A 26,892-nucleotide genomic window follows, 5' to 3' on the forward strand; every position below is an offset into this window, starting at 1 on the left:
AGAGAGATTCCTGCCTGCAACCTTGGAGAAGCTGCTGCCAGTCTGTGAAGACAATTCTGAGCTAGATAGACCAATGGTCTGACTCAGTATATGGCAGCTTCCTCTGTTCCTATGGCCCAACAGTGCACAACAAGTTTAAAAAGACATAAAACAAACACCATCTAAAACACACTGCTTAAAACAATATTAAAACAATTTTAAAACAATTCAAAACCATGTAAGACCAATTAAAATACCCCAAAACAATTTTTAAAACCCTGGAAGGCCAGGCCAAACAAGTAGGTTTTCATAGCTCTCTTAAAGGCCAACAGTGAACCTAAACTGCGGATATCTGCCAGGAGTGCATTCCATAGGCCAGGAGCAGCTACAGAGAAGGCCCGGTTCCAAGTCGCCACCAGACGTACAGGTAGTAACTGGAAATGAACCTCTCCAGATGACCACAATGTGTGATGGGAATCATACAGAAGAAGGCGCTCTCTAAGGTAGCCCAGACCCAAGCCACTCAAGGCTTTAAAGGTAATAACCAGCACTTTGTATTTTGCCCGGAAAAATATGGTCTCTGCAGGTTACCCCAGACCAGTCTGGCTGCTGCATTTTGAGCTAACTGAAGTTTCCAAACTACATACAAAGGCAGCCCCACATAAAGCACATTGCAATAGTCAAGCCCGGAGGTTACCAGCTGATACACCACTGTTTTAAGATCGTTCTCGTCAAGGAATGGACAAAGCAGTCGAATCAGCTAAAGTTGATGGAAAGTGCTCCTGGCCATAGCCTCCACCTGAGATACCAGAGTGAGGCCTGGATCCAAGAGCACTCCCAAGCTGTGTACCTGTTCCTTCTGGGGGAGTGTAACCCCATCCAGCACAGGAAGATCTAACTTATCCCTCAAATTCCGATCCCCCACAATGAGCACCTCTGTCTTGCTTGGATTCAATTGATTATCCCTCATCCAGCCCATTAATTGCCCGTAGGCAGACATTTAGCGAGTGAATTCCATTTCCTGATGGTGGTGATGATGATGAGGATGATAAAGAGAAATAGATTTGGGTGTCAAATATAAATGACCTCCACAGTCATTTCCGGCCACCCCCCAACTGTAATATAATATAATTTAATTAATTGATTAATTAATTTCTGGTCACTGTTTTGTGTTTCAGAGCATCAAAATGACCCCATTTTAAAAAAAGAAAGGAAAAAATGGCAATTTCCAGACAATTTGGGTGCATTCTGGGGCACAGTGCAACTTAGGGGGAGCAGCAAAGCATGGTAGGGAGCTTCCTCCTGCATTTCCCACCAAAATTTTGCTGATTTTCAGCAATTTCAGCAATAATTTTCTGTTATTTTCCAGACGACTGGGAACCTGACCCCTGCGATCCCATAGCCCCCTATGACTCAATATTAATGGTTTCCGTATCCACAGTTGCAGCCAGGAAATGAACCTCTGCAAATATCAAGGTCCTTCTGTATGTACAAATGCAGCCCCACATAGAGTGCATTACAGTAGCTGAGCCTGGAGGTTGCCAACATATGCACCACTGTTTTAAGGTCATTTACCTCCAGAAATGAACGTATCTGACTTATCAGCTGAAGCTGATAAAAAGTGCTCCTGGCCAGTGCCTCAACCAGAGAAACCAGAGAGAGTTTTGGATTCAGGAGCATTCTCGAGCTATGTGCCTGATCATTCAGGGGGAGTGTATCTCCATCCAGAACAGGAAGGTCTATCTCTTGGGTCTTGACTATCACAGTCAGTACTTTGTTTTATCTGGATTCAACTTCAGTTTGTTATCCCTCATCCAGCCCATTACCACCTCTAGGCAGGCATTTGGGGAAGTTATACCATTTCCTGATAAGGTTGATACAGAGAAATAGAATTGGGTGTCACCTGCATAACACCCTACTCCAAACCTCCCGTTGATTTCTCCATCAGTTTCATGTAGATGTTAAAGAGCATTGGAGACAGTGGAACAAGCCTTGTGGAACAAGCAATTAATGCTTGTTACCACAAGACCAGCTCTCCTCCCCTGGCTTCCTTCGAACTTCATTTTGCTCTCAGAGACAGACATTGCTCTCTCTCTCTCTCTGGCATTTGGCTTTCCTTTCAGCTTGACTTGCTAAACTGACATTGAAAGAAATGCTCAGTGCGAGGGGGAATTACCCTTCCACCACAGCACACAGAAGTGTCAATCATGTCCACTTTATCTGACCCACTAAAGTCATTCTTTTAAATAAATGGTTGAATCGGTTTCAGTCTGCATCAAAACCTGAGAAGAGGCAGCCGTTTTTCACATCAAGGAGCCTATTTTTATTTTAGGGGTAAAACAAACACAAGATCTCACTTGTCACATCTTTCTAACAAGCTGTTCAGGTTTTTCTAAAGCTGTGATTAAAGGCTCTTGGTTGTTGGGTACACAGCTTCAGAATTATTACACAGTACATATCATATTGTACATCACAACATGATCAGAGCCATGTAAGGAATGAGAACAGAACTCCCACAGCACTGTGTTCCATTCAAGTAATCGCTTTGTCAAAGGTGCGGGACCTGGAAACCAAACTGGGGGGAGGGGGGTGTTCGTGCTGTGCCAAGTTTTCGTGGGGTTCAGTTTTCAGGGAGAAAGAAGCTGGAGGCAAAGCTCCCAGAAGACGACAAATGCCCCTCATAAGAAATTACTTTGTGTGCTGAATATTGCACAGTGCAATCTCTCCTCCTCCGCGGGCACTTTGTCAAGGGGAAGGGGGCAAGGGACTGAACTGTGCATTGCAATGCAAAGTGGCTCCTTGAAGTGGCAACAGCCAATCAGCTGAGGAATCAGCATCCCGCCTTCTTTCTTATTAAGATCCTTGCTGGGAGAGGAAGAGGGTTGTGGGGCCCAGTGGAGACTGCCACCTTTAAAAAGTGGCCCTTGCCACTTGAACGGGGGCAAATATTTTCATCTCTGTTCATGCCCTTCAAAGCATGAAGTTGGGAAAGAGGCAATTAAATGGGCATATCTGACATAATAGAAGTGTATACAATTGTGCATGGAGTAGACAGAGTGGAAAGAGAGAAATTTTCTCCCTCTCCCACAACACTAGAACCAGGGGTCATCCCATGAACACAGGAACATAGGGAGCTGCCTTATACCGGGTCAGACTGTGGGTCCATCTAGCTCGGTATTGTCTACACAGACTGGCGGTGGCTTCTCCAAGGTTGCAGACATGAGTCTCTCTCAGCCCTATCTTGGAGATGCCAGGGAGGGAACTTTCCCAAAGGCCAGGAAATGTAGGACCAACAAAAGAAGTACTGCTTCACATAATTAATCTAGGGAATTCTCTGCCATGGGATGTGGTGATGGCCACTGGCTTGGATGGCTTTAACAAATTCATGGAGGACAGGTTTATCAATGCCTACTAGTCTGAGGGCTATAGGCCACCTCCAGTCTCAGAGGCATGATGTCTCTGAATACCACTTGCAAGGCAGCAACAGCAGGAGCTTTTTCACACAGGGCTTTCAGCTCTAGGAGTATCCAACAAGCGAAGCCACTACGAATGAGACTCGCAGCATTTGGGAAGCAGCCCCTTCCCTCTCTTCTCCAAGTTTTCTTTTGTGTATGTCCACATGGCTTGCTTCCAGGTTTTCCTTGTGGCCAATGGCTTCCTAGAGAAGGAGAAATGCCACACCTCCCTTTCCTCCCTTTCCCTCAAGGGTTTTGTAATTAAAACACCCTCTGTGATCTGGCTCTGTTGAAGTCCACACACACATAGAACAGCCCTGCTGTGTCAGGCCCAAGACCTATCTAGTCCAGCGTCCTGTTTCACACAGTGGCCCACATGCTTCTGCTTAATTTGGTTTGTGGATCGGACTTCCTGTTGGCCATCAGCCTTTACTTGGTTGGGGGTAGTGGTGGTGTTGAAATCTACCAACCATAGAGTCATCCCTTGCACAATCCGTTTGTCTTCCCAAATACGTTTTTGTGTATCCGCGACCGGGAAATTGTGACCAGTCTCGGCAACCGCAACCCAAGCATCCGCAGTTTGATAAGATATCTTAGTGATTTTGAGGGATTTAGAGGTTCAGTCCACTCATTCCTCTTGCTAACCCTGCCAACTCATCATGATTTAAAGTGACTTTGAGTGGGGGGTTTTTGGTTCAAAATTTCTAGAGGTTCAGTTTTCTTCATTCCTCTTGCTTATTCTTGGTGATTTGAAGGGATTATGGGTAATGTTGGGAAATTTTTTGGTATTTTTTATTTGATTTTCCTCTCTTTTTGGGATTGCAGTTCCCCTAACCCTCTGTTTCCCATTGATTTCAATTGCTCGCCAACTACAAATTTGCCAACAGCAAAGTTTTGTTGGAACGGAGCCCTCGCAGTTGGTAAGGGATGACTGGATTGCATGGAAATACAGTTGGCCCCTGCGAACTGAGCAAAGAGGCACCTTTAAAAAGTGGTGATTCTCTTTATTTAGCAGGGGAAGAGCAACTGGCCCTATCCGTCCCCAGCACAGCACCCCTCCAGTGGCTGTTGCTGGTGTCTATCTTATGTTTCTTTTTTAGATTGGGAGCCCTTTGGGGACAGGGAGTCACTTTCTTTCTTTCTTTCTTTCTTTCTTTATTTATTTATTTATTTCCATGTAAACCACTTTGGGAACTTTTTGTTGAAAAGCGGTATATAAATATTCATAGTCGTCGTCGAAAGCAGACATGAGCCAAATGCTAACCCTGTGCCCTGCGAGCTTGCCTTGGCTTTCTATTTAACCCCACCCTGCCCCGCCATGACCCCAAACACACAAACACACAAGTCCCAAGCATGTGTCAGCCCTCCATGCTGGCTGACTTCCGACACCATCCCGGGGGAGCGAGGAAGGGCAAGCCACCTGTCTCCATGCTGCGGTCCAGCAGCATCACCTCTGCTTTTGCAGCCCCCTTCCCAGCTTGGATTGCATGCTCATTTTCTGCAAGGAAAGCCCTCTGAAAACCCTCTCTCCTCCATGGATCTCCCCCTTTCAAAAGACTTCAAAGAGCAAAAAGTTAGCTATGCTGCCTAAAAACTGATTTTTTCACTCTTTGCCTCTGGGTCGAATGCAAGGCAGGTTCTTATTTTCATTTCAGAAGCTTGACTTGCTCTTATCATGTGAATGTGAAGCCTTTACATCAGTGCCTCACTGCAGCCCCTCCAGTTTATCCAGAGAACTCACTAAAATACAGGATTCTAAAAACCTGGCTATAAATCCGGATGAGGTGGAAATCAAAAGGAAAAGCCCAAATTCTGTGTGAAGTCCTCTCAAAGATCTCTTATGGACTTTGGGGTAAATCTGGTCAATGCGCAAACGCGCACACTCCCTTCTGGCGGTGATTTGAGGTCAAAGCCCTGTGTGGAAAGGGCCCAGGATAAAGGGCAGATCCCTCACCTCCTCCTTGAGGGCTTCTCAAAGGCATCTGGTGGGACACTGTGGGAAACAGGCTGCTGGTTGGGCGAGAGAGCCCTTGGGCCTGATCCAGCAGATCTGTTCTTTTGCAAAGCAATCAACTGAAGCTGGAGTTTTTCATGGAGGACAAAAATGTTGAAAGAAACAGTGTCCAACATCCAATCTTATGAAGCACACATGCAGCAAAGAAAGCACATGTGCATTTGCTGCATTTCAGAGTAAACCAATGTGGGTGCTCACATGTAGGGGTGATTTTTTGCTGATCTCCCCTTCCCTCTGAAGAACAACATAAGAACATAAGACCAGCCCTGCTGGATCAGGGGCAAGGCCTATCTAGTCCAGCATCCTGTGCCACACAGTGGCCCACCAGATGCCACTGGGAATCCCACAGGCAGGAGCTGAAGGCATGCCCTCACTCATGCTGTTGCTGGCCTGCAGCTGGTATTGAGAGGCATCATGCCTCTGAGGCTGGAGGTGGCCCATAGCCACCAGACTGAAGCACTCTGTGACCCCCGAAAATATGTTCTGAGGGTCATGCAGCCCATGCTGCTTTACTCTGGAGTGCAACAAATGTGTGCATGTTTCCAGGCAGGGATGAAGAAATGCACAAAATGCCGATGTATTCTTCCCAAAGCATTTCCATGAGGGAAAAACATCATCGGGGGCACTGAAATGCATTGGGGCAGGATAAGTGGATACATTGTGCACCACAGAAGTTTCCCTTTTTTCATTCCTTCAGCTGGAGGCCCTTTCTGTGGTGGCACCTGGGAGAACACCTTCCCTATGTCCATATATCTCACAGCTACATGTTATGCTTCCCAGTGCCAGGTAAAGCCAGCATATTAAACAAACAAATAAAACTCTCTGATTGGTGGAGTTGCTGCTCCAGCACCAAATGACATGCCTTTCCTGCACTTGACTCAGAATCATGGTATATGCACATAGCTCTACAGTTATTTGCATGTCATGTTCAACACATGTACAGCAGTATACTTCCTGTCTCCCTTCTTTGTTATGAGCCAGGGGGAGCCAGCATGGTGTAGTGGTTAGAGTGCTAGACTAGGACTGGGGAGACCCGAGTTAGGAACATAGGAAACTGCCATAGACTGAGTCAGACCATTAGTCTATCTAGCTCAGTATTGTCTTCACAGACTGGCAGCGGCTTCTCCAAGGTTGCAGGCAGGAATCTCTCTCAGCCCTATCTTGGAGATGCTGCCAGGGAGGGAACTTGGAACCTTCTGCTCTTCCCAGAGCGGCTCCATCCCCTGAGGGGAATATCTTGCAGTGCTCACACATCAAGTCTCCCATTCATATGCAACCAGGGTAGACCCTGCTTAGCTAAGGGGACAAGTCATGCCTGCTACCACAAGACCAGCTCTCCTCTCCAAAGGAGAAGGAGTTCAAACCCCCATTCAGCCATGGTACTTGCTGGGTGACTCTGGGCCAGTCATTTCTCTCTCAGCCTAACCTACTTCACAGGGTTGTTGTGAGGAGAAACTTAAGTATGTAGTACACTGCTCTGGGCTCCTTAAAGGAAGAGTGGGATATAAATGTAATAAATAAATAATAAATAAATAAATGCGCCCTTCTGCCTATTGAGATTGTCTGGGGAGGTCCATCTACAGTTGCCTCTGGCTCATCTGGTGGCGGCTCAGGGCTAGTGGTGTGCCCAGAACTGGCAACTGCCAGTTCGAAGGTAGGGGGGATACTTTAAGGACTGAGGAGGGTGCTCTTACCCCCCCCCAACACACACACATTAAAATTGGTCCCATGGAGCGGCAGCATACCTCTTTGCTGTCCCGGTACGTCACGGACTGGAAGTGGCCGGAAGTGTCCGCTGCACATGCGCAAGTTGGACATTCAAACCGGTTTGGATGTCCGTATAAGGGCCTCCGAACTGGTTCTGTGCACATCCCTACTCAGGGCCAGTTCTTCTCTATGGTCTCCCTGAGGCTTTGGAACACACTCCCTGTGGGAATATTCATTTATTTAAAATATTTATATCCCATCTCTCCAGTAATATACAGCCTAGGGCAGCTCACAAAGACAAAATAATTAAACAGATAGAATAATATAAATTAATAAAAATTCAGTTAAAAACTAGACCCACTTGAAATCAGATTTACACATTAAGAACTGATTGGAACAAAGAATAAAAAATAAAGAGCCTCTCTACGCCTGCTAGCTGAGCAAAGAGGCACCTTTTAAAAGTGGTGATTAACTTTATTTAGCAGGGGGAGAGAAACTGGCACTATCCATCCCCAGCACAGCATCCCTCCAGTGGCTGTTGCTGGTACGTATCTTATGTTTCTTTTTTTAGATTGTGAGCCCTTTGGGGACAGGGAGCCATTCATTTTATTTATTTATTTATTTATTTATTTATTTATTTATATGTATGTATGTATGTATGTAAACCACTTGGGGAACTTTTGTGGAAATACGGTCTATAAATCTTCTTCTTCATCATATTGAAGTTCAACAGAGAGAGCATTCCAAAGCCGAGGGGGCTACAATCAAAAAGGCCCTGTCTCTAGTCCTTGCCAATCTCATTATCTCTGGCAACTTTTGCAAGAACTCTCACCTATTCAGCAAGGCTTAAATAAATTAAACCATTTTAAATGTTTTGTTTAATTGTTTTAGGAAATTATTCTGGACTGTTTCTGATTTCTCACTCACTTTCACATTTCACACTCAAATCTCTGCCCCAGACAAAAGCTGCGGAATTGCTTTGCCCTGAAATATTTTGAGTGCAAGAGAGATTAACTGACACACACACCCCTGCCAGAGAAGAAGAATTTTTAAATGATCCCTGCTGTATGTCGTGCAGTTAATAGCGCTGCATTAAGACAGACTAAACCATTTCTGAAAGGTTTAAATCTGAAAATCTGAAAGATTTCTGAAAGGAGACACCCAAATATTTAAAGGAGGGGCATTGCTCTATTTGCTGAATGTTAATTGCCCATCTCTGTTTGATTCTTCTGGTACCAAAAACTACCACTTTTGTTTTATCGTAGTTGATCTGAGCAGAATTCGCTGTTCCACTGCCACACCGCTGCCCTGTACACCTTATAAATAAACAGCAATATTGACACCATTTATAGCCCAATGCAGAGGCACAAGCCCCTTCTGCTGTGCTCAGGCTCCATGCAGTGCCAGGAACATAAAGATCACTGCCAACTATGAGGCCATGCCAGCACTTAATTGAATAGTCCTTCTATTTTGCACTCGGTTAACAGCCAGCTATATGAAAAGATGAGCTCAGCACACAGGAAGAACTGAGGCTCTGGTGGGGAAAGGACCCAGATTAGCTGGAGACAGGCATCCACCACTTTATATGTTATTTATAGGCGTGAAGAGTCTCTAACTTCACCCTGAAATAAACTCCCCCCCCCTTATGCTATGCTATATGGCGAGATGGTAGGAGTTCTGAAACCCTTCATTCTGGGATAAAGGGTCGAAAGAGAAAGGCAGTGGCTGACACACAAAGCAATGAGGCACTGGTGCAGAGGGAGAAAGCAGTCTAACAGAATATTATTATTATTATTATTATTATTATTATTATTATTATTATTCACATTTTATATCTCGCTCTTCCTCCAAGGAGCCCAGCGCGGTGTACTACATATTTAAGTTTCTCCTCACAACAACCCTGTGAAGTAGGTTAGGCTGAGAGAGAGGTGACTGGCCCAGAGTCACCCAGCAAGTATTATGGCTGAATGGGGATTTGAACTCGGGTCTCCCTGGTCGTAGTCCAGCACTCTAACTTCCCAACTAACTGTACCGGTGCAGTAAAGAAGGGACGATTTTTGCTACCTTCTCATTCCCCAGGGAGCCCTCCCCCCCGCACACGTATATAAGTCCCTGAGGGCTGCACAACCCTCAGGGACCTATTTTCAGATGGAACAGAGGGCTTCCTGTGGAAGGGGGAGTCGCAAGACTGGGGTGCAAATCCTTCTTTAGCTCCGAAGCACTCAAAATGGCCTTGGGCATGTTGATCTATCTCAAAGGGTTGTTGCGAAGAAACATGAGATATGCAATGTGTGTCTTCCTGAACTCCTCAAGGGAAGGCGCATGGTCTAAGGGCACACAGTACAGCTACCTTGCTGAAGCTAAATACGTTTTGGTGTGGCCAGTGCCTGAATGGGAGACCCATGTATTCCACCTTTGGGGATGTGGCCATATCCCTCAGGGATAGAGCACCTGCTTTGCATCCAGAAGGTCACAGGTTCCCAGGTAGGGCTGCGAGAGACTCCAGCCTGAAACCTTAGAGCGCCGCTGCCAGTCAGTGTAGACAGTACTGAGCTAGATGGACTGACTCAGTATAAGGCAGCTTCCTAAGTTCATATGTAAGCAAGGCAACCACCAACAGAAGAGGTCGGGGGCAGCTGAACTTTTGACACTTGTGTAGCAGGGCCTTTCCCATGCTGGTCTCAACCTTCTGGAATGCCCTCCCCAGGGAGACCTATTGAAATCAAACACCATGGTCCTTTGGGGGCCAAATTAGGGCCCCACTAACTTGGCAGAGAGGCACCTTTTAACGTGGTGGTTCTCTTTATTTAGCAGGGGGAGAGTAACTGGCCATATCCACCCCCAGCACAGGACCTCCAGTGACTGTTGCTGGTGTCTATCTTGTGTTTCTTTTTAGATTGTGAGCCCTTTGGGGACAGGGATCCATCTTATTTATTTGTTATTTCTCTGTGTAAACCGCCCTGAGCCATTCTTGGAAGGGCGGTATAGAAATCCAATCAATCAATCAATCAATCAATCAATAAAATACTAAATAAATCACAATCTGACTCTTTGGGAAGGCTCTTGACCCTCTCTGATGCGTATGGTGCTCTCTGTTTCAGCTACCTTTTGATGCATTTTGTTATGACACATTTATTGCATTGCAATTTGAATTTGAATTTGAATTGTATTAGTGCTGGCTGAAATTTGTGTTTGCACATTTGCTGTTTATCCGATGCTGTTTATCCAAGTCGTTACGCCCCCCTGAGGCAAAGCTGGTGTATGGTTTGCCCACTAAAAATGAACCTATCTGCCCCTGGTGGCCTGTTTAATGCTACCCTCTTCTGCACTTTGCACTTGCTTTATGCCCCTGGTAGCCTGTTTAATGCCAACAAAGGGGATTTGATGGGGGTGCTACTCCCCCCCCTTCACCTCCTCTCTGCTCTTGAGGGAATGCTGCCTACTCCTGTGGGGGAGGAAAGGTAGCCTGTGAGTTGGCATGGTAACTTCATCTTGCTAAGTTACTAGCGTGTACAATATGGGTCCTGATCAGCAATTATAATGTCAAAAGTCCCCAGGAATATGTGCTCTTGCGTTCTGCAATTTAAGTTTCTTAATCTCTTTAGTGGAGGAGGTAGGGATGGGTCTTCTTCCATGAGGTGACGAGCACCACCCGCCCTCCTTAAAAAGGGTCTTTTTTTGTGAATGTGGGTGAAGCACTTATGCCCAAGGCAAGGAACACGTTCACTGCAGAGGGACAGGTAGCTCAGTGCCAGTGTGGTGTAGTGGCTAGTGTGCTGGACTAGGACCGGGGAGACCTGAGTTCAAATCCCCATTCAGCCACGATACTTGCTGGGTGACTCTGGGCCAGTCACTTCTCTCTCAGCCTAACCTACTTCACAGGGGAAGAGCGGGATAGAAAATGTAAAAAAAAAAATTTAAGATCCCCAGTTCAGTCCTTTGGACTGTAAAGACTGTGCCCTGCCTGACACCCTGAAGAGTTACTGCCAGTCAGTGTAAACAATATGGTTCTAGATGCAGAGGCAGCCGGAAGAATTGCTGCCAGTCAGTGTGGACAGTAGACGGATTCGCAGTACTGTGATCGCACCAAACTGGGAGAGAGGGTGACAAAATGGCAGATGTGGTTCAATGTAAGCAAGTGTGAAGTGATGCATATTGGGGCCAACCCGTCCCCCCCCCCAGATTCACATATGCACTGGTGGGGTTTGAGCTGTCAGTGACTGACCAGGAGAGAGATCTTGGGGGCCTGGTGGAGAGCTCATTGAAAGGGTCGACTCTATGCGTGGCAGCTGTGAAAAAGGCAAATTCCATTCTAGGGATCATTAGGAAGAGGACTGAAAAGAAAACTGCTAATATTATAATGCCCTTATACAAATCTATGGCGCGGCCACACCTGGAGTACTGCGTAAAGTTCTGGTCACTGTATCTTAAGAAGGACATTGCAGAAATGGGAAAGGTGCAGAAGAGGGCAACCAAGATGACCAGGGGTCTGGAGCACCTTCCTTTTGAGGCAAGGCTACAGCATCTGGGGCTTTTTAGTTTGGAAAAAAGGGGACTACAAGGAGACATGATAGAGGTCTATAAAATCATGCATGGTGTGGAGAAAGTGGGCAGAGGGAAATCTTTGTCCCTCTCTCACAACACTAGAACCAGGGGTCGCCCCATGAAACTGAATGCCAGGAAATCTAGGACTGACAAAAGGAAGTACTTTTTCACTCAGAACTGAATTAATCTTTTCAATTCTCTGCCATGGGACGTGGTGATGGCCACTGGCTTGGATGGTTTTAAAAGACAAATTCATGGAGGATAGGTCTGAATGGATACTAGTCTGCTGGCTCTAGGGCCCACCTCCAGCCTAAAAGGCTAGATGCCTCTAAATACCAGTTGCAGGAGAGCAACAGCAGAGGAGAGGGCATGCCCTCATCTCTTGCCTGTGGGGCTTCTCAGAGGCATCTGGTGGGTCACTGTGTGAAACAGGATGCTGGACTTGATAGGCCTTGGACCTGATCCAGCAGGGCTGTTCTTATGACAAGGAGAAGAAAATCTGGAAATTGGCTTGCACCTGAAGGGACCGTGTACATTTGACTCACTGTGCCTGAATACACACCTTGAACTTCTTTGGAACCTCACTGAGGGATAGAGAACTCAGGGGTGGTGGAGCCACCATTGGGTGAACGGGTTCAAAGAACCCGGACCGCTGCCAATCAGTGGCCGCGCCTCGCAGCTCTGACCCACACCCCTGCATCTTATGTCAGATGGGGGGGGCATTATTTCACTCCCAAAAGGGGCCGCACAGCCCTGTTTGGGGACCAAATTGGTCCTTGATGCATTGCCAGTATGGGCTGGAGCGACTCTCCCTGCCTTTAAAGGCAGGGAGAGTCATTCCTGCCCTCATTGCCCAATGCAGCATGGGCCTTTCTGCCTTCCAAATGGAAGGTCCCATTTGGGAGGGAGGCCACGCCTCCCGCGTCTGATGCCAGATGCGGGGGTGTGGCTATCCGGGCCCCTGCATCTGATGTCAGATGTGAGGGCGGGGCCAGGGGCCGCGGCAGTGGCCAAACACAGGCCGCCACCAGCCTCGCTCTGCGGCTGGTCAAACTACACATTATACTATACTGGCATGTAGCATTAGCCTAGTGACTGCTTGTCTGCTCCAAAACATCTTCTGGAGGGTGTTCTGGATCAATTGTGGCCACAGGTGCCTGAAAGCCACATATCTGTATGCTTGGCTTAGCTTGGCACAGAATTTTAATGTGTCTGTAGTGCACACACAGTCTTGCTTAATGGTTTCTAAGCAAGCTTATTAGAGATGAGAGCTGTCAGATATCTTTTTCAGCAAGTATTTATTTGGTAAGCTTACAGTCTCTCTCCAGCTGCTGCATTAACGCGTTCAGCCCTTTGAGAGCTGCTGCTGCTGCTGCCGCCGCCTATGAAGTATGCTTCTTTGAATGTCTACATAGCACAAGAGTCAGGAGAAGTGTTGCCCTCAATTGCAGATGAACATCACTGTGTATGCAGTCCACTGGGTAGAGGAATGGTACCCAAGCACCCCCCCCCCCCAATTTCCGTTTCTCCAGTTCATTCTACACAGCGATGGGAATGGGGGGGAAGAAAGAGGTGTACAACTTGCAGCTTGTGTAAGCTTAGTCTCCTTGGAGAAAATACTATAGATGTTTCCCCCCCTGTAAGTTTTCTTTAAACAAATAAAATAAAAAAGGCCCGTCGGTTCTTTTTTCGCAAAAGCCTCGTTGCATAATGCAGGGAGAACGCTTAATTTTTCCTTGATTCCTCTGATTAATGGTGCCTCCTCCTGCCAGTTCTGAATGGTGCGTATTTAACCCTATTTAACTCCCAGGACTTGGTGTGTCATTAGAGGCCTAAAAGGCACGATGTGCCAACCAGATGGTGATTCAAAGCGATCGTGTGGGAGGCAAACAATACCCTGCTTTCCTTTCTCTCCACTTAATGATTATTCCATTTCAGAGCGCCAGGGACCAGACTGCGAGGAACTTAGGCAAGGCCACCCTCCCACAGCACCATCGTGCTGGAGCGGCAAGATTTCAAGGGCTCCGTGGTGTGGCTTGTGGTGCCGGTTGTGCAGGGACCTGCTTAGCTGGCAGAGATACTGGCTGCATCGCCAAAGACGAGAACAGTATGGAAGGGAGATGATACAGCCAAATGATTCTCATTAACACCCATTCAAGCAGGAAAGGTTGGGGGAGGACATGGAAAGAAGAAATGATGGCTTCAGAGTCTTTTCAACAGGTGTGTCCCAGTGCATTTGGATTCTGGATTACCCGTATGACTGTGGGGGTCTTCAGCATGCTCACAAATCTGAATTCTGTCATCAGAATCAGTTAGGGGTCCTGGAGAACATGCACATGCTTTTAACAGGGGTGACTCCAAGGGGTAGTGGGTGCCCCTCACAAGGTATTTCCCACCCTGCTTTCACTCCTCCATCCACCGGACTGGGATTTTACAGCAAAGTATCAGATGATAGAGTCATAAGGGCAATTTATACTGTCATAAACTGGGTAAGAGACAAATCCTACCCAGTTTCAGCAGCTGGGTGTGCTTACATTTGGCAATTGTGTGTTGCAAAAGGGTGCCCCCCCCGAATTTAGGGTAGACCCTGGATTTTGGCTCCTCCACCCGGCTGCTAAATTCCACCCGGATTTACACAGATTTCAAATGTGCTGCCTGGATTGCCCGGATTTTACTCTGGATCTGATCACATGGGAGGGCAGAGGAGGAGGGGAAAGTATACAAGTCTGTCAAATAAATAAATAAAAATGCAAATTAGCTGCCACATAATTTGCATACTAGGCAAATTAGGCTGCCCGGATTTTGGGAGCTTGAATATGGCTACCCTAGTTGCATACTGCTGCAGGGCTCTAACACACACAGAGACTGTGCTGTACAAGAGGGCTGACCTGGTACAGCTTACCCTTGTGCGATCACAGGCCACACACTACTTGCATTATTCCCAATATGAATGGCATGTGACCAGAGATCATGCAAAGGTAAGTTGTACCAGATCAGCTCTCTTGCATAGAGCCGACTCCTTGTGTGTTAGAGCCCTGCAGCAATGTGGGCAGATCTGCACCACCCGGGGTATTAGGGATGTGCGAACCGGTTCGGATCCGAACCGGTTCCGGTCCGAACCGGTTCCGGTTCGGAGGTTCGGATCGAACCGAACCACCCCTGGTTCGGTTCGAATCCGAACCGAACTGGGGGTGGTTCGTTTCGAACCGGTTTGGACTGGTTAGGATCGGTTCAGAAAGCTGAAAATTGGTCAGATGGTAGCTGGCACCCAGGGGTACCTGTCACCCAAACCCCAAAGCAATCAGACACTCGTACGATTTTTTATGAATTTTTGAAAAATATTTTTATTTTTCTCTCATAGGATATAATGGGACCCGAACCAGGCCATTATTTCTTATTGTGGAGCACTCATGGGTGCCAACAACCATGCAAACCCTGAAGCAATCAGACACCCCTATGATTTTTTATGAATATTTGAAATATTTTTAATTATTTTTCTCATTGAGTATAATGGGACCCGAACCAGTCCATATCCCCTGTTGTGGAGGACCTAGGAGCACAAAAGCAGGGTGGGTGGTAGACAGGCATGGGTGCCTACCACCCAAAAAATCTCAAGGCAATTGGACACTCCTCTGATTATTGGTGAATTGTTAAGTGTTTTTGAATTCCTCATAGAGAATAATTAGGATTGCAGCAAATGTATAGCTTCACGTCGGGGGGAAAGGGGTGTCGTAGAGTGCAGTGTGGTGGGTGGTAGTTCCTAGGGTGGGCAAGGAAGCTATCAGAATTATTTGAAAGGAATTGGGCAAAGAGGTGATTTTTAAGTGATTTTTGAAGTTTACGCGTCTTTAAGGTTTTTCCTCATAATAAGTTATAATGGAGCTTTCAGCAGCCCTATAAGTGCACATGGGGGTGCTGGGGTGGCCCAGAGCAAGTGGTGGTGTAGTGCACATAGGGTGCCAACCACCCCCATGGGTTTCTAACCCATGGGGTACAGGGATCTCTGGTAGGGGCACCCCCATGGGTACAGGGTTCTCTTGTTTCTGAGGTATTGAGTGTGGATTCTATGATAGCAAATGAGATTTTCAATGAGACACCATCAATCCACTCTAATATGCTATCATAGAATCCACACTCCGCCTCCTGCTTCTTCTCTGTGTGTGTGCTTAGTAGGGGTGTGCAATTTGGGATTTCGGGTGATTTGGCTCGGACCCGAACTGAATCACCCCTGTTCTGTTTTGTGCCCGAATCTGGGTCACCCGAATCACCCTTGATTTGGTTCGGATTCGGATTTAATCCGAATCCGAATCCGAATCGATTCGGGAAGGGTAAAAAGGGGCCCAGGGGCAAAATTTTGGGGTGGGGTGGTAGTGCCCAATGGGTAGAGTCTACCACCCCAATTTCAGGGGGATTGGGCAAAGGGCTGATTTTTGGTGAATTTTTAAAGTTTTAGTGACTTTGAGGCAGTTCAGGGGCATAGCATGGGATCTGGGCAAAAGGAGTGGGGTGGGGTGGTAGTGCCTAATGGGTGCAGGCTACCACCCAATTTCAGGGGGATTGGGCAAAGGGCTGATTTTTGGTAAATTTCTGAAAATTTCATATCTTTGGGGCATATTGGGGCATATTGGGGCAGAAAGTGGGGCCTGGGGCAGAATAGTGGGGTGTGATGGTAGTGCCTAATGGGTGGAGGCTACCACCCCAATTTCAGGGGGTTTGGACAAAGGGGTGATTTTTTGAGAATTTTTGAAGTTTTAGTGACTTTGGGGCAGTTTGGGGGCAGAAAGTGGATCTGCCCCAAAATAGTGGGGTGGGGTGGTAGTGCCTAATGGGTGGAGGCTACCACCCCAATTTCAGGGGGATTGGGCAGAGGGCTGATTTTTTGAGAATTTTTGAAGTTTGGGTGTCTTTGGGGCAGATTGGGGGCAGAAAGTGGATCTGCCCCAAAGGAGTGGGGTGGGCTGGTAGATAGTGCCTAATGGGTGGAGGCTACCACCCATCCCCAATTTAAGAGTGATTGGGCAGAGGGGTGAATTATGGTGAATTTATTTGTATGAGGTTTGTCTTCATAAGGTGAAGTGTGCTAAATTGATTACTTCCTCATATTATTCATAGTAAAGGAAAGTGTGAAAAAGTGAAAGTGGGGTCATGAGAGTTGTTTAATTGAAAAATATCTCATTTGCTATGATAGAATGAGAATTCACACCTTTTCTATTCACCATAATTCACCCCTCTGCCCAATCACTCTACGGGGTATGCTGCAGGACATGTCAGCCATTAATTACAGAACAGCAGTTCCCAACCTTGGGTCCTCAAATATTGCTGGATTGCAGCTCCCATCACCCCCAGCCACAATGTTGTGGCTGGGGATGATGAGAGTTGTAGTCCAACAGTATTTGGGGACCCGAGGTTAGGAAGCCCTGCTATACAAGCTCCATCATATATTCATCATTACCTACAAAGATCATCTAAAGTTAGGAGGCTCCTTCTGTCTGGACACTTCGTGTGAATCCTGTACTTACATCCTGGGACTCAGGTCCAGAGGTGCATCTAGGTAAATTTGGAACCTGGACCTAAAGGCCTTTGGAGTGCCCCCCCCCCCGGCAAATTAAGTATCATTATACTCCACCAGGCAACCACACTATCTGGGACAGACTAAAAAGGATATGAGAGTAGAGATGGTCTTGTGGTAGCAAGCATGACTTGTCCCCTTAGCTAAGCACGGTCTGCCCTGGTTGCATATGAATGGGAGACTACATGTGAGCACTGGAAGATAGTGTTACAGTGGGAAGAGCATCTAGGTTCCAAGTTCCTTCCCTGGAATCTCCAGATAGGGCTGAGAGAGATTCCTGCCTGCAACCTTGGAGAAGCTGCTGCCAGTCTGTGAAGACAATACTGAGCTAGATAGACCAATCGTCTGACTCGGTAGAATGCAGCTTCCTATGTTCCTGTGTTTCGGGGCTGTGGAGGCCCTGGACTTTGGCCCCAAAGTCCAGGGGTAAGAGCGCCTCTGCTCAAGTCTCCCAGGCTTGGACACGAGACCACACTGGTTCTCATCAGAATGGCAACAGCACAGTGTAGCAGTGATACTTCATACTCACTGTTGCTCAGTGGCTAAGCAAGGACCTTCAGTGAAGATCTGGTTTGCCACTCATGTGCAGCAGATGGCAGCAGGGTCCCAGCCTGGCCCTCCCACCTCCCGCCCAGCTGTCCGACAAAACACCAAACAGAGCAAATTGGGCAGCCTTTTGTAAGGGACGCTGTTTCCTTTTGCATTTGATAGGGAAATGATGAGGGGCTGTGTAGTTAGCATCCACTAAATTGAATGGTTTCCACCTACCTTTCACTTCAGGCACAATTTTCATATCCTGCCTCCGCTCTTTTGTGGTCTCCTCTGGTTGCCAAGGGGATATTTTGGAGTTGAAATCCCAAGTTGTCTCAGGAGTTCTCTGCGCAGAATGAGAGAACACGTTTCAAATAAAAGCCCAATTTTTCCAGTGCTGTGTGGCTCGGATGGCATTAATTTGACTGAAGGGCAGAAAACTGAATGGGTTGCTGTTTGCTCTGCCTGCCCGGTGCTTATCTATCACAATTTGACAACTCGGCTTCTATTTAAGGAGCGGTGCTGAATAGAAAGATTTCTCTGGAGAAATGGTCTAAATGGGTCGTGCTTGGTCAAAAATACATTGGAGCTTATGCCTCATTCTGGCAGGACCTGAACTTTGTGCAAGATTTTGAGCATCCAGTTAGGATTTTCAAGGAAAATCCACACTCCTCATTCTGGAAGATCTCTCAGCCTGTGGCAGCCTCACTAGGGCTTTACAGAGGCCTTCGGGTACCAGCACCTTCCAATGCCCACCCCCTCAAATCCTGCTATGCTGCCTCATCGTGGCAGCAGTCAGTCTATATACCTAGGAAACAGAAACAAAGCAGGAGAATGACTTATTATTAGTTTCTGCCAAGCCAATGATCTCTTCATTGCTAACAACCAAAGCGGCGCCTATACACATGGACATCACCAGATGGAGTACACAGGAATCAAATTGATTACATTATTGGTGCAACAAGGTGGAAGAGCTCAGTTATAACAGCAAAGACATGGCATGGGGCCGATTGTGGAATCAATCACAAACTGCTTATTTATTTATTGGTTGGTTGGTTGGTTGGTTGGTTTATTACATTTGTACACCGCCCCAAACTTTCATCTCTGGGCGGTTAACATGAGCATGTGCAAGTTCCAAGTCAAGCTAAAGTGGAAAAACAAAGCTATCCAGCTTCCACGATATGATCTTGAAAATGTACCCACCATTTTCAAGAAGAACATCGGGAACCATTTTGAAGTTCTGAACCTCATTGATAGGGAACCAGAGGAACTGTGGAATGAAATCAAAGATGTTGTTAAGGATGAATGTGAAAAGAGACTGCCAAAGACCAAGAAACAAAAGAAAGCAAAATGGATGTCAGAACAGACAGTGGAAATTGCCAAGAAGAGGAGTGAAGCCAAAGTCAAGAAAGATAAAGACCTCAGAAAGGAACTTAATAGGGAATTTCAGAAAGCTGTTAGAAGAGACAAGGAGCAATACTGCAATGACATCTGTAAAGACCTTGAGGATGGAAATAGACACGGAAAAACAAGACAAGTTTTCCAAAAGATCTCTGAACTCAGAAGGAAGTTCCAGCCTCAAATTGGTATGTTAAGGTATGCCAAAAAACAGATAGTGACTGATTCAGAGAAGCTCAAACAGAGATAGAAGGAGTATACTGAAAATCTGTACAGCAGGGACATCAACAGCTAAGATACTCTAGAACAGGGATCCTCAACGTTGTGTCCCCAGATGTTTTTGGACTTCAGCTCCCATAATCCCCAGCCCCATTGGCCTTTGGTTGGGGATTCTGGGAGCTGAAGTCCAATAACATCTGGGGACCCAACGTTGAGAATCCCTGCTCTAGAAGATCCAAGATTCCTCTCTTGCAATTGCCTTCTGTCTATTCCCTTCTTTCACATGTAGCAGCCACGTTCACACAGCAAACCCTTTCCCAACCCACCCCAGCCACCCCTTTCCCCCTTGACCACACCCAGGTAAATCCTTGTTTAGGAAACTGCTGTTTATTTGTATGTCACCTCAAGGGCATGACACATGCTGGTGATTAGCACCAGCACCTGGCAACCTGCAGTGCATTCACTGGGTACTCTCTGCCACCCCATGCTTTAGTGGTGAAACCAGGGCTGGTAGTAAGGGTTTGCTCCCCACTAAACAGGAGATAGCATTTGAAAAAATACAGCATGTTCTCACATGGCAGCACCAGGCATGAGACAAATAAAGCCACATGACCAGGGGTAAAAACATAGGGCTGGGGCCCTATCCAACCCCAGCACAGCATCCCTCCAGTGGCTGTTGCTGGTATTTACCTTATGTTTCTTTTTAGATGGTGAGCCCTTTGGGGACAGGGGACCATCTTATTGATGTGTTGTTTCTTTTTCTATGTAAACTGCTTGGAGAAATTTGGTTGAAGAGCAGTATATAAATATCCATAGTCGTAGTAGTAATTGAGATACCATGTGCTGTGCACATGGGCCGAAGGGGGTGGGGGGAGCTGCAGTGCTCACTTGCCATTGGCCCCTGCAACCTCTGCTCACCACTGCCATTGTGGCCAGTTGCCTTCCATTATAATGACATCATCACCTGGTACCTGTTCTCACTGGGATGGGCTCACGCCAGGCTGAAGACACCATTATACTGCATCATGGCAGTATAATGGGAGGTGGTGGTGAGCAGGGGTTGCAGAGGCCAGTGGTGGTGGTGGGGGCTGCAGCAGGCTATGGCATGTGAGTGTTGATGGCGGGCCACCAAAAAATCTAAGCATGGACTTTCATCAACATTGTTTCTCCACTGCCCATGACCCTGGATGCAGAGCAATCACCAAGGAAAACTTGTCAAGCTATCAAGAGAAAGACAGACAATGCAGGACTGGCCTTTGATTATCATCTGGATAGCATAATACTCAGAGCAGCCCTACCATGCAGCATGGCGTGAATCAGCTCAGGTGGTTAATCGGTGGGAGTGGCAGATTTGGAGCGATTTGCTTACCTCTGCTGTGGTTGGCAGCACAACAGAGCCAGCAGCAGCACCACTCTAGCCAGCCCAACTCTATGGGTGGCACCCCTCTCTAGCCCAACCTATAGGCGCAAATCCCTCCTTCTCTCCCTGTCTCCTCTTTTGCTTTTCTGTTGCACGTCCAGCCTTGAAGTCTGAAGAACTGTTTTTTGCTCTGCCTCCCCTAAATGTTCTGGGTCTGCTGTTTCTTGTCCATTTTAGTTGAACATGGTTTTACTTCTATTGTTGTTATTTTATTTGTTTGTTTTATTCAGTTGATATACTCCCTTCCTGAAGTTGCTAAAGTAATAACCAACACCTTGTACTTTGCCCAGAAACATATCGGCAGCCAGTGCAACAGGCATACTGTTATCATTATTATTCATTGTTATTTAGTTGCATTGGATGTCCAATATTTTGGACAGACAGGTTAAAAAAACCCCATTAATACATAAAATGAATCCATTTTCTAAACTGCACCAACCTATTCTCACTGAGACCAGATAGGCAGATACGGTAGATACACATACAGTAAAAATCTATTCCACTTTTTTGCCAATTTTAACCTCATGGCTACTGCCAAAGAATCCTGGGAACTATTATTTTGTGAAGGTGCTGAGAGTTAAGATCCCAGTGCCCTCACATAACTACAGGATGACCTTGATATCCGTGGATTCATTATCCGTAGATTCACGTATCCATGGTCAGGTAAAAGACACCTGACCTTGGCATGCATGGAAAAAAGCAGGGAACACACCGACCTTGCATATTCATGGGGGGGGGGGTGTGGGGGGGGGTGGCCAGAAATGACCACGGAGGTCATTTCCAGCTGCCTTTTTTTGTTTCAGAGCCTCAAAATGGCTCCATTTTTTAAAAAAATAGAAAAAACCTGATGGTGTTCGGCCAATTTGGAGGTGATTTTCAGCAATTGGGGGGGCACAGCGTAACTCAGGGGTCCAGCAAAGCATGGTAGGGAGCTTCTCCCCACATTCCCACCCCCAATTTGGCCAATTTTCTATCATTTTCCATCATTTTCCTGATGACCGGGACCCTAACCTCTGCGATCCCATAGCCCCAATGACTCGATATTCACAGTTTCCTCCGCATCCACAGTTGCAGCAGGGAACAGATCCCATTCAAACATTGAGATCCTTCTGTACAGTTCCCATGGTTCCCTAGGGGAGAGGGCATTACTATTGAACCAATTTAAGTGTGTCACACAGATATGTGCTGAGTAAGCTTTGAACAGCTGTGTGCCTTCCAGATCTTTCCATGCAAACACATACAGACTGTATATATTACATACAAAAGAGATGTAATAAAACTGATGGTGTTGGCCCAATATTTGCAAATAAGACAGGCATTGTTCTTTCACAGTCCTTGAAATAGCATTAGCAGATGGCAGTGGTCTATTTTTATGAAACCATGTCAGAACTTCCCTAATGGTGTTTTTTTTGTTTTTGTTTTTGTTACTACTTTGTTGTTCTTACTATTTTCCTTTGAAATACTTTATTTACAGCTCAGGTCATCATGGTGGCTGGCATACAGTATACTTGCAAATCAAATTTTTGTGTAACAAATACTCAGAATGACAATATCAGGACAGTGGGAACTGCTTGAATACCGTACAAGTGTTAATGGGTACCGGGGTACGATATCACACTGTGTTAATGGCTGCTGGAGTATACACGTATTATAAAGGTATGATTCAGATACAATATCATATTGGATCCTGGAATACAATATAGGTACAATACAGGTGTTATATAGAAGTACAATACAAATATGATACAAGTGTTAATGGGTGCTAAAGAAGCTGCTTCCTATAACCAGACTATGCATATGCTGCTTGACTCCCCTGGGCAAGGAAATAAATTAATACTAGATGTAAAATCTGTGATCATGGGGATCTCAGCTTGGATCCTTTGAAAAGTCTATTTCCAGTCCTCAAGGCTGCAATTATTTTATTATTGTTGCTATTTATTATTAATATAGCACCATCAATGTGCACAGTTGTAGTGAGGGCAGGTTTTGAGGGAGGACTAGGCTTCACTTAGATCAAATGCTGGGAGGGTCGGCCTTTCCTAATAAGGGGGAAAGCCTGAGAAAATTAAAGGATTAATTTTACAGAAGGATCAGTCCTGAGGACTGGGTGGGATCTACACTCATAGCCACCAGCAAAAGAAGAGAAAGCTTTTTCTTTTGCTTGTTCTGTCCCAAGAGTGCCCGGAGGTAACAGCTGGATGAGAAGTCGCTGGGGAAATGGGAGGCCGCAGCCTAGGAGGCTGGAGAGAGCAGGAAGGTCCCTACCTATGAGAAATAAGATAGGGACCAGTTCAGTTAGACATGTGAGGGAAGTTATTTTCTTTTATTGTACAGTATTGCTTGAATCCGAATTGCCTTGTTAATAAAAATTCTCTCTCCTACAATTTGCTTTATGAAGAGACAATTGCTGTCTTCACCCAAGGAATGCTCAGCCCCTTCTAGGAAGGATTTTGTCACTTTACCCCCACCCCTGAAATCTCATATAGAGAGTGGGTTTCCCCACATCAAAATAAAGTGGATGGTGGCAAGCTACTGTGAAGGAGTCAGCCCAGTGAACGCCCCCATCTTCCTCTGGCTCTGGTTGGAGCTATGGGAATGGTGCTTTACACAGCACAGTAAAACAGGTTCCTGCCCTGAGGAGTTTCCAATCTGAAATCTGACTGAGGGAACTCAAGAGAGGAAGCAGAGGAAAGTGAAGGCAAAGGTAAACAGAAACATGTGGAGAGGAGAGCTGGTCTTGTGGTAGCAAGCATGACTTGTCTCCATAGCTAAGCAGGGTCTGCCCTGGTTTCATATAAATGGGAGACTGGATGTGTGAGCACTGCAAGATATTCCCCTCAGGGGATGGAGCTGCTCCAGGAAGAGCAGAAGGTTTCAAGTTCCCTCCCTGGCTTCTCCAAGATAGGGCAGAGAGAGATTCCTGCCTGCAACCTTGCAGAAGCCGCTGCCAGTCTGTGAAGACAATACTGAGCTAGATAGACCAATGGTCTGACTCAGTATATGGCAGTTTCCTATGTTCCTATGTTCCTATATGACACTGCCACTGACATGAACACTTGAACCCATATTTTTTAATTTTCTAATATATGTATATTTAAGTGTATAAACTACTCTTTGTCCTTGTAGGGAATAGCGAATTTAAGCCCAGCCTTTGTCTAAAGGGAAATCCATGTGAGGGAAAGGCAAATGCTAATTCATTCCTTCCATATTTGCTCAACAAAGGCGATTCCTTTAAAATGTAACCATTTCTTGGTCATTGCTGCCACCACACCCACTCTTAACAGAATTTAATCCCTCCCTGGCGTGGATGAAATTCCAGGGAAACTCTCCTTCGTTTACCAATGGAAAAATACAGAAAACCTTCCACATGCAGTCTACACGTGAAGAGCAAACTTAGTAGATTGCTGAACAATTAACATTGAGGCATGTTTTCACCAGAGTAAAACCCCTTTTTCCTGAGTTAAAAATCCACTCAGAGGAAGGTGAAATATAAAGAAAAGAGAGAGAAAAACTTTTATTCAAAATACTACAGACTGCTTCAGTCTGAGGCTTTCTCAGCTTTGAGTTCCAGGTAAAAAGAAATACTCAGTACTTTACAAGATTACTTCCAAAGGACACCCAAGCTGGTATTTGAAGTATACCAAGGAGAGGAGACCTGGTCTTGTGGTAGCAAGCATGACATGTCCCCTTAGCTAAGCAGGGTCTGCCCTGGTTGCATATGAAAGGGAGACTAGAAGTGTGAGCAATGGAAGATATTCCCCTCAGGGGATGGAGCTGCTCTGGGAAGAGCAGAAGGTTTCAAGTTCCCTCCCTGGCTTCTCCAAGATAGGGCTGAGAGAGACTCATGTCTGCAACCTTGGAGAAGCCACTGCCAGTCTGTGAAGACAATACTGAGCTAGATAGACCAATGGTCTGACTCAGTATATGGCAGCTTTCTATGTTCCTATGAAGTGGCATGCTTTAAAAATTGTGGTTACTCAGTTGCTAGGATAATTCAAAAAGCACCCCCAGTTGCAAGGAACCTTTAAAAGCACCTTTACAGGTTACAGAGACTTCTACAGCCCCCTGGTTGGATAAAAAGGGCTCAGGCTAGAGTTTTAGCAGGTTACGTTACAAAATAAAACACAACAGACCAGTTGTAAGGATTTACATAGCAACAAAATTAAGTAATCTAACTCAGGCTAACACATGGTTCCCTGGCTAAGCCTTTCTGAAGCCAAAAAGCCCGGGCTTCCTTCCCCTTTGAACTCACCCCAAACTCCAGGAAAGAATTCAAGTTTCCTGCAATCCTGTCTCGCCAGGATCTGCAGATGTCCTTCCACAAGAAGATTCTTTAGGCTGGCTGTTGGCCAAGAGGCAGCAAGATTTCATTGCTGATGCTCCCGAAGCTGCTCCCCATCTTCTCTCATCACCCTCCTGGCTCCTTCATCACAATTACTGCCAAATACTTGGGTTTTGTATTGTGCCAGTAGAAAATACACTATACTCTTTTTTACAAAGTCCTTGCTTGCCTCTATCGGATACCCTGAGGTGATGCTTCACTATCTGGACATGATCCAAAATAACCAACTGAGCTTGCAGATTAGTGCTAGTAATTCTTAGCGCACTCTACCAGGCTGATAGTTACCTGCTTCACTCAATGACACATAGCGTTAGCTGCAGTGCGGAGAAGGATTTGCCTTAGCATCTCAAGTAGGGTTGCCATATCTTGGCTTTCCAAATCCGGTTTCCTAATTTGCAAATTATGTAAATTGGCTTGAAAATAATTTTTGAGCAGATGAGTGACTGCACATTTTGCTCCATAACTCTGCTTCTACAAGTGCTAGAATTTAGCTTTGTTGCTGTTGTTTTTTAAATGAAAGCTGAAATCTAGACGAATGTGGGTGGACTAAGCAATCTGGATGAGATGCTTAAAATCCAGATGAACCTGGAATTTTGCGGGGCATAGGAACTCTAATCTCAAGTAATTGCCCTTGAGTTAGGGTTACGGTTAGGGTGACACAACCAAATATATTGGTGTCCCAAGACATGGACACACAATCAAGGGTGCACACACATGTAAGATATGTGTCTGAGCAAGGCTGGGAACACAACAGCAGCTGGATTAGAGATGTGCCCAAACCGGTTTGGAGGCTATTTTGTCTGGTGCGCCAGCACCAGACTGCACCTCCACAGTTCTGTGCACATCCCTAAGCTGGATCAGGGCCCCCATGGATTGGGACCACTGCAGGCAAAGGGAGCTTTAACTGTACCCCCTGCCATATTTCTAATCACTTCTACCCCTCAAAAGAAGATGAAGAAACTGCAACATTTTTTGCCTTGATAAATACTCACCAAGGCTGTTCACATAACTCAAAACTGGCTGTGCACACTCCCAGTTTTTGGTTGTGTAGGGGCAAACAACTAGGTAGGAAGAGGCAGAAGTGATTGTGTGGGTGACGGGAGCTGAATAGGACAGCTTTTCCTCCTACTGTGGTCCAATGCGTGCTGAGTATAAAAAATGAATAGGACGATGCTGTCCTACCCAGCTTCTGTCTTCCACACAACCACTTCTCCTTACTCCTACGTAATTGTTTGCTCCCACGCAACTGAAAATTGGAAGAAGCATGCACAGCTCCCAAACCTGGATTGGGCACTTGTCCTATCCATTGTTTGGTTGTGTGAACAGCTTCACCATGGAGGGGACTGATCTGAACTGGGACTTTGGCAGGAGGAAAGTGTTAAAGGCAGGAGGAAAAAGCGACTCCTCCCCGCTCAGTCCTGATGTTGGCAGTTTCTCCTGTTTTGAATGGGGAAACCTCCCGAAATGCTGCTTCCACAGTTGCAGCTTCAAAACAGTGTTGGCTTTGCCTTTGAAGTCCGCAGAAGTCCTGGGGTCCAGAGTTATGGCTCCATAATGCTGAAGATCATGTGCACCATAGAAGAATAGTGTTGGAAGGACCTTGGAGGACTTCTAGTCTGACCCTTGCTCAGGGCATGAAACTGCGACAGCATGCCTTACAGATGTCTGTCCAGTCTGCTGAAAACCTCCAGCTAAGGAAACCACCTTACTGCA

General features: G+C 46.2%; 1 protein-coding gene across 2 annotated transcripts in view; it reads right to left on the bottom strand.

Annotated features, from left to right (window-relative positions):
• The window catches only part of EXOC3L4 (exocyst complex component 3 like 4), a 198,414-nt gene that overhangs the window by 149,459 nt on the left and 22,063 nt on the right, over positions 1-26,892 (bottom strand). For both annotated transcript variants that reach the window (XM_053284297.1, XM_053284296.1), the window contains one exon: positions 18,038-18,146. The gene's annotated coding sequence lies outside the window, so the exon portion shown is untranslated. The remainder of the gene's footprint in view (positions 1-18,037; positions 18,147-26,892) is intronic.

The sequence above is a fragment of the Hemicordylus capensis genome, chromosome 1 (assembly GCF_027244095.1).
Source record: "Hemicordylus capensis ecotype Gifberg chromosome 1, rHemCap1.1.pri, whole genome shotgun sequence".
Classification (NCBI taxonomy): domain Eukaryota; kingdom Metazoa; phylum Chordata; class Lepidosauria; order Squamata; family Cordylidae; genus Hemicordylus; species Hemicordylus capensis.